Below are 16,786 nucleotides of genomic sequence, written 5' to 3'. Positions count from 1 at the left end.
TGCAGAGAAGAGCAACAAAGATGATTAAGGGACTGGAGGCTAAAACATAAAGAACAGTTGCTGGAATTGGGTACGTCTAGACTAGTGAAAAGAAGAACTAAGGATGACGTGACAGCCGTGTTCCAATATTTGAGGGGCTACCACAAAGAAGAGAGGGCCAACTCATTCTCCAAAGCATCTGAAGGCAGGACAAGAAGCAACAGATGGAAACTCATCAAGGAGAGAAGCAATCTGGAACTAAGGAGAAATTTCCTAACAGAACAATTAACCAGTGGAACAGCTTGCTGAATCAGTGGAACGACTTGCCTCCAGAAGTTGTGAATGTGCCAGCACTGGAGGTTTTGAAGAAGCAATTGGACAACCATTTGTCTGAAATGGTTTAGGGTTTCTTGCTGAGCAGGGGATTGGACTAGAAGACACCCCCCCCCCAAGGTCCCATCCAATTCTGTTATTCTGTTATGTGAGTTGAGCTTTCTGGCCTTCCTAATCAGGTTGTGGTGCAATCTGGGCAGGAGAAACTCACTTAATTTCAAATAGATTCCTCCCTTCTCCCTCCTTGACTCTTTGAGATGGCCATTATGCCAAGATGAGCAGATGTGAAATTGTATGTCATTATCTCTTCTTGGGAGCCGCTGATGGGTGTGCTAATCTACTCCACAGGAAATGCACAGAGCTTGCAAGGAGCAGAATTGCCATCACTGCCTCTCAGTTTTGCCTGCTTGCTCCAGCTGCTGCATCCCAGGGTTCCTGTGTTTTGCCACTGCACCCGTCTTAAAGTGAGGGGCATGCACAATTGGAATAGAGTGCTCCTGTGTGGGGCTGCCGATTTGACCTCCACAAGGGAGGGTCTACAACAATTCTGTGGGTTACTTGACAAGAATAGCCACTGAGGATTGTTGAGACTTTGGAAAAAGTGCAGAGAGGAGCAACTAAGATGATTAAAGGCCTGGAGACTAAAAATATGAAGAACGGCTGCAGGATTTGGGTTTGGTCAGTCTAGACAAAAGAAGGACCAGGTGGGACATGATAGCAATATTCCAGTATTTGAGGGACTGCCACAAAGATGGGTGGGGGGTGTCAACTTATTTTCCAAAGTACCAGAAGGGAAGACACGAAACAATGGATGGAAATTAATCAAGGAAAGAAGCAACCTGGGATTAAGGAGAAACTTCCTGAAGTGAAGACGATTAACCAATGAAACAGCTTGCCTCCAGAAGTTGTAAGTGCTCCATCAGTGGTGTTTTTTAAGAAGAGACTGGACAGCCACTTGTCTCAAACTGTATAGGGTCTCCTGCTTGAGCAGGGGGTTGGATTAGAAGACCTCCAAGGTCCCTTCCAGCTCTATTCTGATCGACGGATTGAATGAAGAATAGCTCATGAGGATTTTCCCTAGTATTCAGGGGAGGAATTACGGGAGCCAAATTGTCTGCCCAATCCTGGAGGACACGGGAGTCGAAGGCTGAAGTGACAGTGGCATTTGGTCTTCCCAGGCTGGAGCTGGATCCTGCTGGGCGCTGCTTTGTCAGCTTTCCTTCCACGATCTTTCTTCCTTCCAGTTCTGCATCCCTTTCCAGAGTCTTTTCTAGACCTTTGGCTGGTTATTAGGAAGAGAGCCAGGGTGCCTTGCAAGGTTGTACAAGTACAACTTATGAGCACAACTGAGCCTAAAACGCAGGGCTTTTTTTCCTCATAAAACACCCAGAAGGGAGTTCCGGCATCTTTTTTGGATGGAACCTTGTAGGATAGGCATGGCGGGTTGTATGACGTGTGTGAGTTCCAGCACCTTTTTTTTTTATATATAGAAAAAAAGCACTGCTAAAATGTATGTTGCTAAGTGAGAAATTTGTTAAGTGAGTTTTGCCCCATTTTATGACTTTTCTGCTACAGTTGTTAAGTGAATTGCTGCAGTTGTTAAGTTAGTAACATGGTTGTTAAGTGAATCTGGCTTCCTCCTTGACTTGGCTTGTCAGACGGGGATCACGTGACCCTGGGACACTGCAACCGTCGTAAATATGAGTCAGTTGCCAAGCATCTGAATGTAAATCATGTGACTCTGGGGATGCTGCTACGGTTGTACATGTGAAAAACCTACAATATGATGGAATTAGAGAATTCGGGGGCCGCTCTGTTTTTTGAGTTGCTTGATAAAGGCTGAGTCACCCCAATTACAGCACCCACATGCCTTGGCAGAATTCATTCTGTTCCCAGCTCATGAGTCAGGCCAGGCCACATCTTCCTTACTGTTGAAGGAGGGTTTTCCCACATGCGCCTGCCGTGCCCCAGGGTAGCACTTGGGATGTCCACTGGGGGCAGCAAAAATGAATTTTCCCCCTCTATTTCTCTTTGCTGCCATCTAGTGGCCACCCGAGCTTTTGCAGGCCAAAAGTGTTTACTCAGTGTCAACAGCATAAGGAAGCCAATTCCATGTTTGCCACCTCATGGAGGGGTGAAGAATGCAGCGAAGGAAAGAATCTTAAGAGGCCCCTTCCACAAAAAAACCCCAAACTCTTTTTCACTAGGAAGAGACCCTGGATTGAGAGTATAGGGTAGCACCTCGCTTTGTAAAAAAAAAAAAAATCCAAATCTCTTATACGTGTCAGAGAGAGAAAAAAATCCAAGTAAATTCAAAGTAGCTTTGGCTTAAAAGAGAATTGTGTGTGGGGGGGAGAAATACACTCTTCTATGTGAGCATTTTTGTTCATACTTGTGGGTCCTGCCCCACCTCATCTGCCCCAAGCACCCTTACCAAGGAGGGTACAATTAATTCGTTTGACAGGGCCCACTTCATGCAGCAGCAGCCTAGATTAATTTTGGGAACTGCTCCAAATGGTGCAATTCACCGTAATGCTTCTAATGCTTCTAATTGATTCTCAAGCTGCAGGTCCTTGTGTGCCGCCTGGTGCTGAATACCAGAGCAGGAGAGGGAGGGATGGAGGGAGAGAGGGAGGGAGGGAGGGAGGGAGGGAGAGGTGTCTCTTATCAGAAGGCACATCTGTGCACTACTACAGGCACCAAAAGGAAATTCTGCAGGGATGGGATTGGGACAGTGGTGGGAAACTCTTGTGTCTTCTGAGCAGGATTGAGGAGCCTCTTTTCCACGGGTCAAATACATGTCCTTCCACTGAACACGCAGGGATTTCTTTTCAGTGAAAAATGCAAATTCCATCAGTTGGGAGGAGAGGTTACTAGCTGGAATCAGGGAAGAGGAGAAGAAGCTACAGGCACTGTTAGCCCGAAGGCCTTTCTTCTCCTGAGAAAGTCCTTCAAAATACCTTGCAGGTGGGTATTTGCACCGAGAAGTCATTCCCAGTCCCCTTGTAAATATTCTTTGGGTAAATATTTTGATGGTCTCTATTTAAGTGGCTTGAACACAGCACGGTAGAAGAAAATACACAGGAAAAGTGAGCATGTTTTCTTTCTCTTTTTTCCTGCTTCTCCATCCTTTCTCCATGAGATTGTCTGAATTCCCACAAGGACATGGTAAAAGTGTTGGCTGCAGATAATTCAAAGAGGAGAAGAAATCTGGTGGTGAAAGAGTTTAGTAATATTTTTAAACAGAGAATCTGGGGGAGGCATCCTCTGTCCTCGTTTTCTCTTGATTTTTTTTTTTTTTTAATCAGCACACCGTTTGGAAGCCAGGTTTAGCTGTTCAGGCCTCCTGTCTGGAAATACACCTTCAGTATGGTTGGAGCAGTTCTTCTTCTTCTTGTGCCATATCCGTTATTGGACGTTGGCGATCCTGTTTTTATCAGCAGCCGCACGAAAAAGTGCTGCTGAGTTTTGTCCAAACCAGTCCCTTGGATTTTGAAGCCATGATGTTCTTCTGCCTAGACCTCATTTGCCTTCAATCTTTCCCTGGAGGATTAAATGGAGTATGCCGTATTTTTCTGGGTGTCGCATCACATGTCCAAAATATTCTAACTTTCGTTTTTTTAATTGTTTTGATGATTTCCCTTGGCTTTCCCAGACGGCTTATCACCCCCTCATTTCTGATCTTGTCAACCCAGCTTATATGTAACAACCGCCTGTAAATCCACATTTCAAATGTTTCTAGTCTCTTCAGGTGGCCTTCTGTCAGAGACCAACTCTCTACTCCACAGAGCAGGATAGAAAAAATATAACATCTGACAAGCCTGATTGTCAGTCTTAGGCTTATGTCATGACTGCAGAAGATCTTTTTCATTTTGAAGAATGCTGTTCGAGCAGTTTTTCATAGAAAAGAATTATCCAACCTGGGCTGCAAAAGTGGGGGCAACCACCAGATGGCAGCAGAGATGTATGGAGATACCCCCTTTCTAGCTCTTGGCTGCTATCTAGTGGTCATCTCAATTTGGGCAACTCGGTTCTTTTTTTTTTTTTGCAGGATTTTTTTTTATTTTTCACCATACACCATACACCAAAACAAACTTAAAATACATAAACATAAATCTTTTCTTTTAACAGAACAGTACTCTACATTTTAAGCATTCTTTACATCTTATTTACATTTTATGTACATCAATAATTATGTCTTTTTCTTTCTCTGTTCTAGCCAATTATAACATTTATTCAAAATTTCATAACATTCAGTCGCCTCCTTGTCTTTTAATTCTAACGTAAGTTTGTTCATTTCTGCGCATTCCAAGATTTTGTACATAATCATATCATTTGTGGGAATATTTTCACTCTTCCAACATTGAGCATATGCTATACGAGCTGCAGTCAATATGTGTATAATGATGTGTTGGAGTTGTTTTTCCATCTTTAAATTTATTATGGGCAACTCGGTTCTAATAGTTGCGGTCAGCCTTTCTGTTCACTTCAGAGTTTGGTGAGATTCTGGACAGAAGTCTGTGGATCCTTCAACATTTCACAAATGCAGATGGGTGGGATTCTGATACCTGCTCAGGCATCCTAAAGTAGAATAGGTAGAGAAGTGACTGGCCTATGGTCATAGCCATGAATTTCATATGGAAGGCAACTAAAGTTAGTCCTCTATTTGTGACCACAGTTAAACCCAAAATTTCTGTTGATAAGTGGGACATTTGTTAAGTGAGTTTTGCCCCATCCTTCTTATCACAGTTGTTAAGTGAATCACTGAAGTTGTTAAGTTAATGGGACAGTTCTTGAGTGAAATTCGCTTCCCTCTTGACTTTGCTCGTCAGAAAATTGGGATCACGTGATCCCGGGACATTGCGACCATCATAAATATGAGTCGGTTGCCAACCATCCCATGACCATGGGGATAATGCAACAGTCATAAGTGTAAGAAATGGTTATAAGTCCCTTTTTTCAGTGCCATTGTAACTTTGGTCACTAAACAAATTCTTGTAAGTCGAGGACTACTTGTAGTCCAGTGTTCTAATCTAGTATCTATGTTGAGCTTCCAACACTCCAGATTGATTGCCACCCATCTTAACGGGCAGGTCCCATTCCTGTGGTTCATTCCAGCAGCTCCTGAGAGTTGTAAGGGCTCCCTGGACCAGCCCACGGCCCACATAATCCAGCCTGTTACATCCTCATTAGGCAAGGAAGGGACCAATTCCCAGAGTCATTTTGCATTCTGGGCCATCTTTGAGCCAACCCCCGGCCTAGGAGGAAAGGGTCAAGGGTGCTGCTTTGAAAACATGATGCAGAAAAGCAATCGGCGGCTATTATTTACCCTTTGCTGCTCTACAGCCAGCACATTACCAACAATCTCATTTTTTCAAGTCCATTAGTCGCAGCACATTTAATCAAAGGCAGTGCTTTCAGCGAGTCCTAGCCCAGCTTTGTAAATAAGCCTCTTTTGAAAATAACTGCATTCTGTAAAGATGCACTAGCTAGTCGGGTGTCTTTCTACTCCAAATCAACTCAAAAAACCGTATGCAGACCTGTCCTCTTTTGATTGCTGAAATTTGGACAAGATGCCAAACAAAGAATGGAAAATCCACCGTGGTCTAGACTCTAAAGCAACATTCCTCAGCAACTTTAAAGCTGGCTAGGGAATTCTGGGACTCCACATCTACAGATCTTAAAGCTGCTGAGGTTGAGAAACGGGTCTAAACAGCCGGTCTCCTGTAAGGTTGGGAAAGCACTGAAGAGTGATTGAAGAATAATTGGCCCAGCTGACAAATAACCTTTAATGGGAAGACTGGCCTCACTCAGTGCCAAATGGTGGGAAAAATAGGACTGATTTCCTGTTTCTGCTACTAAAGTATTGTAACCCCTGTGAGTTAATGGAAGATTAGTTTTATCCAGTTGGTTAGCAGATAAAAGCTTTCCCGAAGAAGTTTGACCAACCACCGAGGACTTCTTGGCTTCAAAGGGAGAAGATGCAGATGAGGTTATCTGAGAAGCTTCTTCAGATCTCAAGGACTCACCTCAGCTGAGCGTGATGCTCATAATTCACACTGAAGATCACCCTCCTGCTCATTGACCCCCATTATCCTGTCTGGTGAGAAGTTCGAAGAGGCCTTGAGTGCTACTTCAGCTGGGAACATGAAACAGCCATTAGAGGTAGATCAACATCTCACACCTTCAGATCCCACATCATATGACTCCATAAGCACCAGGTTGCTTGGAAGGACTCTTTCAAGAGTTCAGTATGTACCCAAACTGGTGTCAAGTTTTTTGTCACTCAAGAATGGAAAAGAGCACATTGAATCTGTAGCCTCAGGTGAACCCTCTTCATATGCACCAGTTGCCTTTTTCTACAGCAACAAAAATGAGTCCCTCCAGCCAAGGATACCTTCTCCAAGATGTTTGGCCAACCATGGCCAAAGAACCATTAGTTGGGCAGGGGAGGTCAACCACTCAAAACATCCATCCACACTAGCCCATCCCACACCACCACACAATAAGCAGACAATCCGTGGGTGGTTTTCCTACTAGTAAGTGATACTTGGAGAGAAACCAGACCAAGAAACTTCATCAAGCACTTTCTTCAACTTGTCCTACATGAAAAAAAAAGAGCATTGCTGTCAGCCTAGCTTTGGCTGTCAGTCAGCATAATTTATGTTGATTGCTTTCCTGGTTCGAGACTGGCATCTATACTCTAACAGAGTCACTTGGCCAGGCTGTGGGCCAAGTTGTGTGGCTTGTTTTCCCTTCAGCCACTCTGTCCTCGGGCTCTTTAGCCTTGACTGACCTGAAAGGGGCAGTGAAGGAATTTTTATAGCGTAGAGGTTGAGATTTTACTTTGGCGGCCATTTTACAAGCAGCTCTTAGCCAAACATTGCTGATGGGAGCCTGTTCAATACAGATGAGCATGTGAAGAATGCCTTTTTCCTTCCAAAAACAGAAGCAGCCGCTCAGAAATGATGCTGTACTTATCATTATGCTGCTCACACTATCCATACAAAGAAAAGAGCGAGGGTTACTTCCCAAGTTTGCAACAGCTTAGATTTTTTTTTTAAAAATTTACTGTGCATGGATGTTTTAATGCTGTGCTTTCTATGAATAAGTAATACTAGCAAATAAATCCCAGCCTTTTCATTGAATAATCCTTCCATTTCCTTTCCGGAGTTGTGCAGAAAACACCAAATCAGCCTGTAGACGAATGAAGGGCAAGTTGCCAAAGGCTGCCCGGGTTCGGTACGTTCCTTTGGGTCAGTGCTGAAAGCCCAGAGGGATCTGTCCCCTGTCCAGGGCAGGCCAGCCTCAGATATCTCTGCTTCACATCACCGTGTATAAAAAGATGCTTCTTCCTTTGGGAACTTGGCCTGCACTTTGGCTGAAACTAAAAGTTCAGAGTAAATAAATAAAAAATAATGGTTTGATTTCTAAGATTTATATTTTTCTGATGCCAGCAGGCAGCATTTTAGAGTTTTATTTCATCTAAATGCTCCCCTAACTTTTTATGGGGGGGGGAGTCTGAGCTTTCACTGTCTCAGAAGAAGAACGTAACGCATATAGCTCTCGACTTATGACTGCAATTGCACCCCAAATTTATGTTGCTAAGTGAGACAATTGTATAAATGAAGTTTGCCCCCACTTTACGACTCTTCTTGCCCCAGCTGTTAAGCGAATCACTGCAGTTGTTAAATTAGTAAGACTGTGGTCAGGTGAATCTGATTTCCCCGTTGACTTTGCTTGTTGGAAGGTCACAAAAGGGGATCATGAGACCCAAGGATACAACGAACCGTTATAAATATGAACTGGTTGCCAAGCGTCCAAATTTTGATCTCGTGACCCTGGGGGGATGCTGCAAAGGTCGTAATTGTGAAAAACAATCATAAGTCACTTTTTTCAGTGCTGTTGTAACTTCGATTGGTCACTAAAAAAACTGTTGTAAATGAAGAACTACGATGAACCCCAGGGCAATTGTGGGAGCCTTGAGCCCGTCTCATTTTCAGGCTGTGGATGACAGGAAAGCAGTTTTATGGGCAAATGGGAAAAGGCCGTTTTATGGCAATGTGCAACGATTTTTTATACAATTTCTGTCCTTTGTGATAAGGCAGCCAACAATATCACCCAAGCCTGCAATTTTAGAAGCAATTAAAGACAACCTATTTCATACACCAAGATTTTTTTTTAAAAGATTCTACCATTAAAATAGGAAAGAAAGTCTGCTGAGTGTGTGAAGCATTGGATTTTATTGTGGCAATTGTCCTTCCTGACATCCGGTTTTGTTTGCTTTCCTAGAAGCCTCTGTATTTGATTATTGCCTTTTTTGGGTGACTGTATCTACATGCAGGCAGCAAGCCTATTTCCTGGCTGTTACAACATCTGAAAGATGTAACAACCCAAGCGAAGAAGAGCACAGGTTGTATTTTATGAACACACACACTCCCTGGTGTAATAGTGAAAGAGATAAGAGCAGACAAGGAGAAAAGCCAGCAGAAATAACTACTGTGTAGCTTTCTTTTGAAAACAAAACAACCCTGAAGAATAATCATAAAGTTCCAACTTGAGATTGCAAGTGACAGTCAATTGTGAGATAGACAGAGTGCCAAAGATGTGTTAATTCTGTTGTCTTCACTCAACTAGAGATCATTTAGACTGGTGTTCCTTAAAATATCATCTTCAAGCAAGGATACCTTCCCTAAGCTAGTGGTATTTATTTATTTCCAATGATTGCAATGACCTCTCAGGTCAGCTTGATGGGTTGAGAATTTAGTGAGATTTGTAGGAATACCAGAATAACAAAGTTATAAGGGAGCTTGGAGGTCATCTAGTCCAACCCCCTGCTCAGTCAAGAAACTTTATACCATTTCAGACAATCTTTTCTTAAAAACTTCCAGTGTTGGAGCATTCACAGCTTCTGGAAGCAGGTTGCTCCATTGATTAATTGTCCTCACTGTCAGGAAATTCCTCCTTAGTTCCAGGTTGCTTCTCTCCTTGATGAGTTTCCATCCATTGCTTCTTGTCCTGCCTTCAGGGGCTTTGGAGAAGAGGTTGACCCCCCTCTTCTTTGTAGGGGTCAACCAGCCTCCAACTTGTTTCCATGATATTGCAGTAAGAGACACGGGCAGTGGGGATGAGGAAGGGCCCAACAAGCCTAAATGTGTAGAAACAGTTTTGCCGAATCAAAGCTTGAATGTGCCATCATTTCCCTACTAGCCAGATGGAAGAGCATTCACATACCCTTCAGGTCCCAGTGCCTCCTTGAAGATAACTGGTTGCCATTGGGGAGGAGGGAGTAAAACCAGTGATCAGGAGGAAGAAGGATCCGTTAGAAATCCAAGTAAATTAGGGAGATGGCAGCACTTAGAGGACATCACTTTGGCTGATCGTGGGATATTGCTGTGATGGTCAGATCTCATGAGTAGCTGGGTAGAAGATGGCCAGAAATCTCAAATATTGGCAAGTCCAAAAGACAGACAAACGACTTCCACAAAGCTACCAAGGCAATGACACACACAGTTCTGTCCTTGAAGCCACCAAGAAGCGAGCTCAGTTTGAGAATGACTTCATTTGTAAGCTGACTTTTTCTACCACCATCCTAGACTTAATGGGCCAAAGAGCTGACTCAGTTTACGGGCAAGTCACGGATGCGGCCTTTCCCTAGAGTTATTAGCAGCTTCAGTCTGACTTTTCAGCTCAGCCCCTTCTTTGAGGTTGCAACAACATAAGAGAGGCACTTTTCCTTTCAAGCACTCTCTTTCTGTAAACCGGCAAAATTTCCCGTAATTGAAAAATTAAGTGCTACATTATCACCACATTTTCCCTGATTAAAAAGCAAAACCTATGCTGTTTGGTGAGTGCATTTTAATCTCTTGCTTTGGATTTTTTTTCCCTCTTCAAAACCCTTTCCTATGGGTAAAGAAGAAAAATTAAAAAATTTAAAGAAAATTAAAGCGCATATTCATTAAATGAGTGGCAGTTCATTAAAGCTGCTTGTTAATTATATGATTCATAAATTCCCCGTGTTAACTGTATAACACATTGAGGCTGCATCAAACAGCTGGGTGTCAGGTTTAAAACTCCTGGTGAGTAGAGAATCCTGGGGGGAAGGGAGGAGGAGGGGGCTGTGAGCCTTTCAAAAAAACTAAGATGCAAAGCTGCTCTGAAGCTATATACCTGGTCCCCAGATATTCTTTCTGTCCCCACCAATTTCTTAGGGTAGAGAGAATTATTTACTGATTGATTGATTGATTGATGGATGGATGGATGGATGGAATGGAACAGAACAGAACAGAACAGAGAGAGTGGAATAGAATAGAATAGAATAGAGTAGAGTAGAGTAGAGTAGAGTAGAGTAGAGTAGAGTAGAGTAGAGTAGAGTAGAGTAGAATAGAATAGAATAAGTGGACCTTGGAGGTCTTCTAGTCCAGAGGACTTCAACCTTTTGGGCACCAGGGACCGGTTCCATGGAGAAAGGTTTTTCCATGGACCGGAGAGTGCGTGATTTTGTGTGCTGCCTGCATCCCACAATGGGGCTTTGCTTGTTTGTGTGGACCGGTTGCTGGCATGCCGCAGCCTAGTATCGATCCACCGACTGAGGGTTGGGGACTTCTGCTCTAGTTCAACCCCCCGTTCAGGCAGAAAACTCTATACCATCCCAGATACATGGTTGTCCAATCTCTTTTTAACAATTTCCAGTGTTGGAGCACCCACAACTTCTGGAGGTAAGTTGCTCCACAGATTATTTATTTGTTTGTTTGTTTGTTTGTTTGTTTGTTCCTTCATTCCTTCATTCATTCCTTCATTCATTCATCTGTTTGTTTGCTTGTTTATTTAATTTGGACTTTATTCTTTGAAGTGAAAGGTTCTTTTACTAAAGTCAGGCGGTTACAGCATAAGCAAAACTGGATCTGAGTATTCCTGCGCAAAGTTTGCCTCCCCCCCCCTTTCCCTGGCCCTCTCCCCCCACTTGACCGGTCCGTCCGTGTCCATCCGTGTTCGTTTTTGATGTTTTGGGAATGGCTTTGAGGTTTGGTGTCCCTTTGACACCGTTTCGCATTCTGTTCTCAGGCTCCGTCCTTCATCAGCTGGGTCATTCCGGAGTGACACCTGAGGTTCCTATCCCCTTGTCAGCCCCCCCACCCAGTCCTCCCCCCACCCAGTATGAATGAGCACCATTTTCCTGCAGAAAAGAATAATGGATCTTCAGAGAAAAGAAATGTTACTTTTTTAAAAAAAAATTGTCTCAGGAATTCTGGGCGTTGAAGTCCACAGATCATCAAGGACCATAGAGGTAGTTCTTGACTTATGACCACAATTAAGCCCAAAATTTCTGTTGCTAAGTGAGACAATTGCTAAGGGAGTTTTGCCTCATTTGCTTCCCCATTGGCTCTGCTTGTGAGAAGGTCTCAAGAGGGGATCACGTGACATACACCCCCGGGACGCTGCGACTGTCATAAATACGAACTGGTTGCCAAGCGTCTGAATTTTGATCATGTGACCTGAGTATTAAAAATGGTCATAAGTCACTTTTTTCAGTGCCGTTATAACTTCGGTCACTAAACGAACTGTCGTAAGTCAAGGATTAGCTGCAGTTGCTCAGCCCTGCCCCCAGTCTTCATTTACTGCAGGAATGAAAGGGAAAAAACCCCGGTCGGTTGCAGGTGGAATCCCCCAATTCAACAATTCAGGGAGATCCATCCGTAGACCTCCTGAGCCAGAGGGAAAATGTGCAAATCACCGCTTAGTCACCCGGAGGCTGAGCTGATCCTGATGTGCCTGAATAATTTACTGTAAAGAAGAGAAGCTTCCCCCAAAAGAAAAAAAGAACTTGGAGAAGAGACTCTAGATTGAATCTTGGCTTCCTTGATCAATAGCTGGCTTGATAAATGGAGGGTTCAGTGAAATATGAAGCCGGCAGGGCTGGAGAAGGATGGGACTTGAGGCCAAGTGGGTCTCTGGGGACCCTCAAGAGTTTCGTGGAGTTGCAGAACAGCAAAACTGGGATCGTTCTGTAGGGTTCTGGAACTGGAACTAGAAAAAGAAACAAATTGTGTAACCTTGCCTAACTATTGCTATCTCGTTTCTATAACCAGTGTTTGGGTCAGGGATAAATTTCATGCAAGCGTGGGAAACACGCACACAGATGGGATGTACTGAAGGAGGGAATAAGGGAGTGTACAGGAATGATTGATGCCTCCCTTATATTATAATAACTCTGTTGTCTGATTTTCATTGGCTACAAAGTTTATAAAGCAATGCTACTAACTGTCTAAGGTGTGGCGCTTCTGAACGCAACTGCTGCCAGTGTTCAGATTGTATTCCCACCCAGGACTTATTTCGATCAAAAATAAAGTACTGTTTCTTTAAGAATCCTCTGCTTGAGTTCTCAGGATTGGATTTTTATGATTTGACAAGTTTTGCCAAGGGCCAGGGACCTCACAGGTCCAGGAAGGGTGAGACTCCCTGGGATGGTTCCTCCTCTGGACGGCCCGTCTCCCTCCACACTGCAGCTCTGGACAAGAGGAAGGACTGTGGAGAGGCTGGGAGAAGGAGGGAAAGATGTTTCCCCCAGAATCCCTGCAGGAAAATTGCACCCTCCCAAGAACTAGCCACTCGCTTCACTTCCCTAAGAGCAACAGCTAGGGCACGGAGACGACGCAGGCGGTCCTCCACTTATAGCCGTTCGTTTACTGACCATCCGAAGCTACAACAGCACAGAAAAAAGTGACTTAGGACCGTTTTTCACACTTACGACTGTTGCAGCCTCCCCGTGGTCACGTGATCAAAATTTGGACGCTTGGCAACTGGTTCATATGTATGACGGTCACGGTGTCCTGGGGTCATGGGATCCCCTTTTATGACTTTTTGACAAGCAAAGTCAATGGGGACTCAACAACTGTGATTGTTAAGTGATTCACTTCACAAGTGTGGTGAGAAAGGTTGCAAAATGGGGCAAAACTCACTTAAGAACTGTCTCGCTTAGCAACATAAATTTTGGGCTCCATTGTGGTCTAGGTCGAGAAACTGCCCGTGTACCACTTCGTGGTGCTTTGCGCCTCTTCCTTAAGGCCTTTTTTGTGTCCAGAGGGTGATATTTAGGTGGGTAAGAAGAGAGAGAGGGAGATGGTGAGGATGTGCAAATGGTGTGTGTGTGTGTGTGTGTGTGTGTGTGTGTGTGTGTGAAGTGCATTTTTCAGCCCAACAGGTCTTTTTGTGCATTCTTTGCCGTAGAACAGCGATTCTCAACCTATGGGTTGCGACCCCATTTGGGGTCGATCGACCATTTCTCGGGGGTCGCCAAACAAGGCGATCCGCCATTTTTCCCCCTCAGGGGGCGGTGCCACGCATGCGCGCCGCGCATGGGGGCGCCCCACACATGCGCGCCGCGCCACACATGCACGTAACGTTTGTGTGACGGGGGTCGCCATCACACAAACGTTGAGGACCACTGCCGTAGAAGTTCACCAACTGGTAAAATAACCGTTTTTTCATTGTTTCAGAATTTTGCAGCTGGAGCACTTTTATCATCTCTTTTTCTTTTTTTCATTGCTGTTCATGAATTGTTCTGGGTTGCTTCTCGACTTGTTTATTGCTGGAAATATGTTTTCATTCCCACTTTCGTGTCTGCCCCCAACAAAGACACACTAAAAATGTGGGCCTATCCATAACATTAATTAAAAGCTATAAAAACAAGCCAGAGAGGGCATGAAAATGGAATTTGATCGCAATTTAAGCAAATAAATTATGCAGCATTAATTATTAACTCACATGCTACATTTTAATGAAAATTATTATTAATATTGGTTATTTCAACTGTTTTACTATAGCGAGCATTTGTTTCCAATGGGGTTTTTTTCTGTCTCGTGTGAGAAACACAGAAAGGCCTTGTAATACTTTAGAAACGAGATATACATTACAGCAGAAGCTTCCCAATGGATTATTTCTGCTCATAGAGACCCAGGGAAGAGATTTATTAAACTTGAGGCAGAGATAGAGGCCATCGGTTTGGACTACATCTCCCATAATCCTTGCCTATGGCTAAACTGACCACTAGTATTGGACCTCATCTATCCACTGGACCACTGTGACAAGAATGAAAAAAACAAGCAGGCTGTTTTTAACATGTAAATGAAGGTTCAGTCATCCAGGCCAAAATTATCTTAAAAGGTTAAATCATGACAACCGATTTTCCTTTTCACTGGAGAAGCTATTTGGATGTGTAACGAAACCTCTCAGTTTTGGTAAACTTTGCTCCAGTTGCCATGATTTAACCTTTTAAGATACAGGCTGTTTTTAATACAGTCGTTGCAACACAACACAATATAACCAAACCATAAATCTCTGATTGCGGCAAATTGTCTTAGCCATGTTGGAGAGTGTCAGATCCTATTCCGGATCCTGAACTGAGTTGCCTTCCAATCCAGATCCAGACAGATAATGCAACAAAATGGATTTAAACCAGGGGTTCTCAACCTTGGCAACTTTAAGACTTGTGGACTTCAACTCTCAGTTGAAGTCCACAAGTCTTAAAGTTGCCAAGGTTGAGAACCCCTGAATTTTAAACAAATATTTAATCCAGAATCCTTAACAGAAACTTACATTCCTGAAGATGCGTCCAGTTGGTGAATATGTCCATTAAGTCAGTAAAATCAATAGTGTCTCCATATTCACTTGTACCTGATTACATTCAATGTCCAAGTGTGCTAAATGGTTGGTTTGCACAAAGACAAAGGCATTCCAAACTGGCACATGGCCAGGATATCCTGTGATGAACTTTAGTGGCTCCTCCTATCCTACTACTGATCTGTTAACATGTGATAGCTGACTAGCTAAAACTACATTACTCATAAGCCATCTCTTAAGGAGACAGCACTTAATCTAATAAATGCCAAACATTCTAACATACAGACCTACATGCTCTAGTCAGGGTTACACGATCCAGAACAGATCAAGAGGAGCCATTTTCAAGCATCTGAAATGATGCTAGAGTCACTCAGGGTGTAGGCTGGAAGCGGAGGGCTGCCCCAGAGGGAAGGTTGGGGTTATCTTGACCTGGAGTTCCAAGGGCTAATGACGTGGCTTGAGTGCCTCTCTATAAGTTGGTTCCCAATTTAAGATAGGAGCATCTGTCAGATCACGTTATTTTTAACCCACCTTCATCCAGATCAGTGTTTCTCAAAGTTGGGAACTTTGAGACAAATGGACTTAAGACACATCCACCTGTCTTAAAGTTGGCAACTTTGAGAAACACTGATCTGGATGAAGGTGGGAGAAGACAGACCATTTGTCCTAAGATTTCAGCCTGAATAAACCTTGCGATTATGTAACTGTTCGGAAACACTTTATTGTCAGATGGTTGATGAGTTTACAATGGAGAAACGTTCTCAAAGAGCTTGGCAGTTGGGAAACTCCTACAATAGTCATATTAACGAAAATGTTAGAAATATGAAAACTCGTTGAATAGGGGATGCTTTCCACCAAAATGTTTTCATTAACCTACCTGCTGAGTTGGCTAAACTTTGCAGACTAAATATGATCACCTTTCAGCACTACCTTCCCACTTCGTCTGTTTTTCTCATTTTTCTTTGATCACCACTGTCCACATCTGGACATTTCTTAGCACAAAAAACTACTTCGACAGATATCCTGGGTGAAGCATTGTGTTCATGGACATCTTACTCACATAAATGAAGTAAATAAAGTCATGCTATCTCTAGGAGCTAGAAGCACGTTGCTTTATTCTATCAAGTCAGGCAAAGCAATCCTGAAATGGCCCATTGCAGACTTAGCCTAGATCAGGGGTAGGCAACCTTGGCTCTTTTATGACTCGTGGACTTCAACTCCCAGAATTCCTGAGCCAGCTGTGTGCTGCTGTGAATTCTGGGAGTTGAAGTCCACAAGTCATAAAAGAGCCAAGGTTGCCTACCCCGGGCCTAGATCAAGCAAATTTGAGGGTTTCTATCTTTGAACCTTCTGCCACCTGTTTCTTGGGAAAGGATTGAGACATCAAGTGTGAAAGAGCAACAGCAGGCTAATCTTTGTACCACAGCAATTAGATAGCCTTTTGTGGAAGGCCACTAATAGGATTACATGTGAGCCAAAAGATTAATTTCTTCCACAAACACCGGAAAATGGCAAATCCTTCCCTGTCAGGAAACTGGAAATGCCAAATTTGTGGAGAGCCGAAGAGGCAGACAAAACATCTTGTTCTAACCAGTTGTTTGGTTCAGGTTTTGTTTGAATCTAAATCAATACACTCCACCCTACAAATCAATTTGCCACCCTCTTAATTAAAAGACTCAAACACCATGAATGTCAAGGTGCTTTGTTGTCTTCTTGCAATAAAAGCAAAGGAAATGTTATCCCTTCCTCCCCACCCATCCAGCCACCCCCAGGGTTCGTCTCAAAAGAGAGACAGGTCAGCTGAGGGGCTGAGGAGATGATTCAGCCTTCAGAGGCACCAGGAAGAAAGCCGAAA

This window comes from Crotalus tigris, unplaced genomic scaffold (assembly GCF_016545835.1).
Source record: "Crotalus tigris isolate CLP2741 ecotype Arizona unplaced genomic scaffold, ASM1654583v1 scf7180000018340.3345759, whole genome shotgun sequence".
Classification (NCBI taxonomy): Eukaryota; Metazoa; Chordata; class Lepidosauria; order Squamata; family Viperidae; genus Crotalus; species Crotalus tigris.
The sequence above is the reverse complement of the archived record's forward strand: the minus strand, read 5'-3'. Positions refer to the sequence as shown.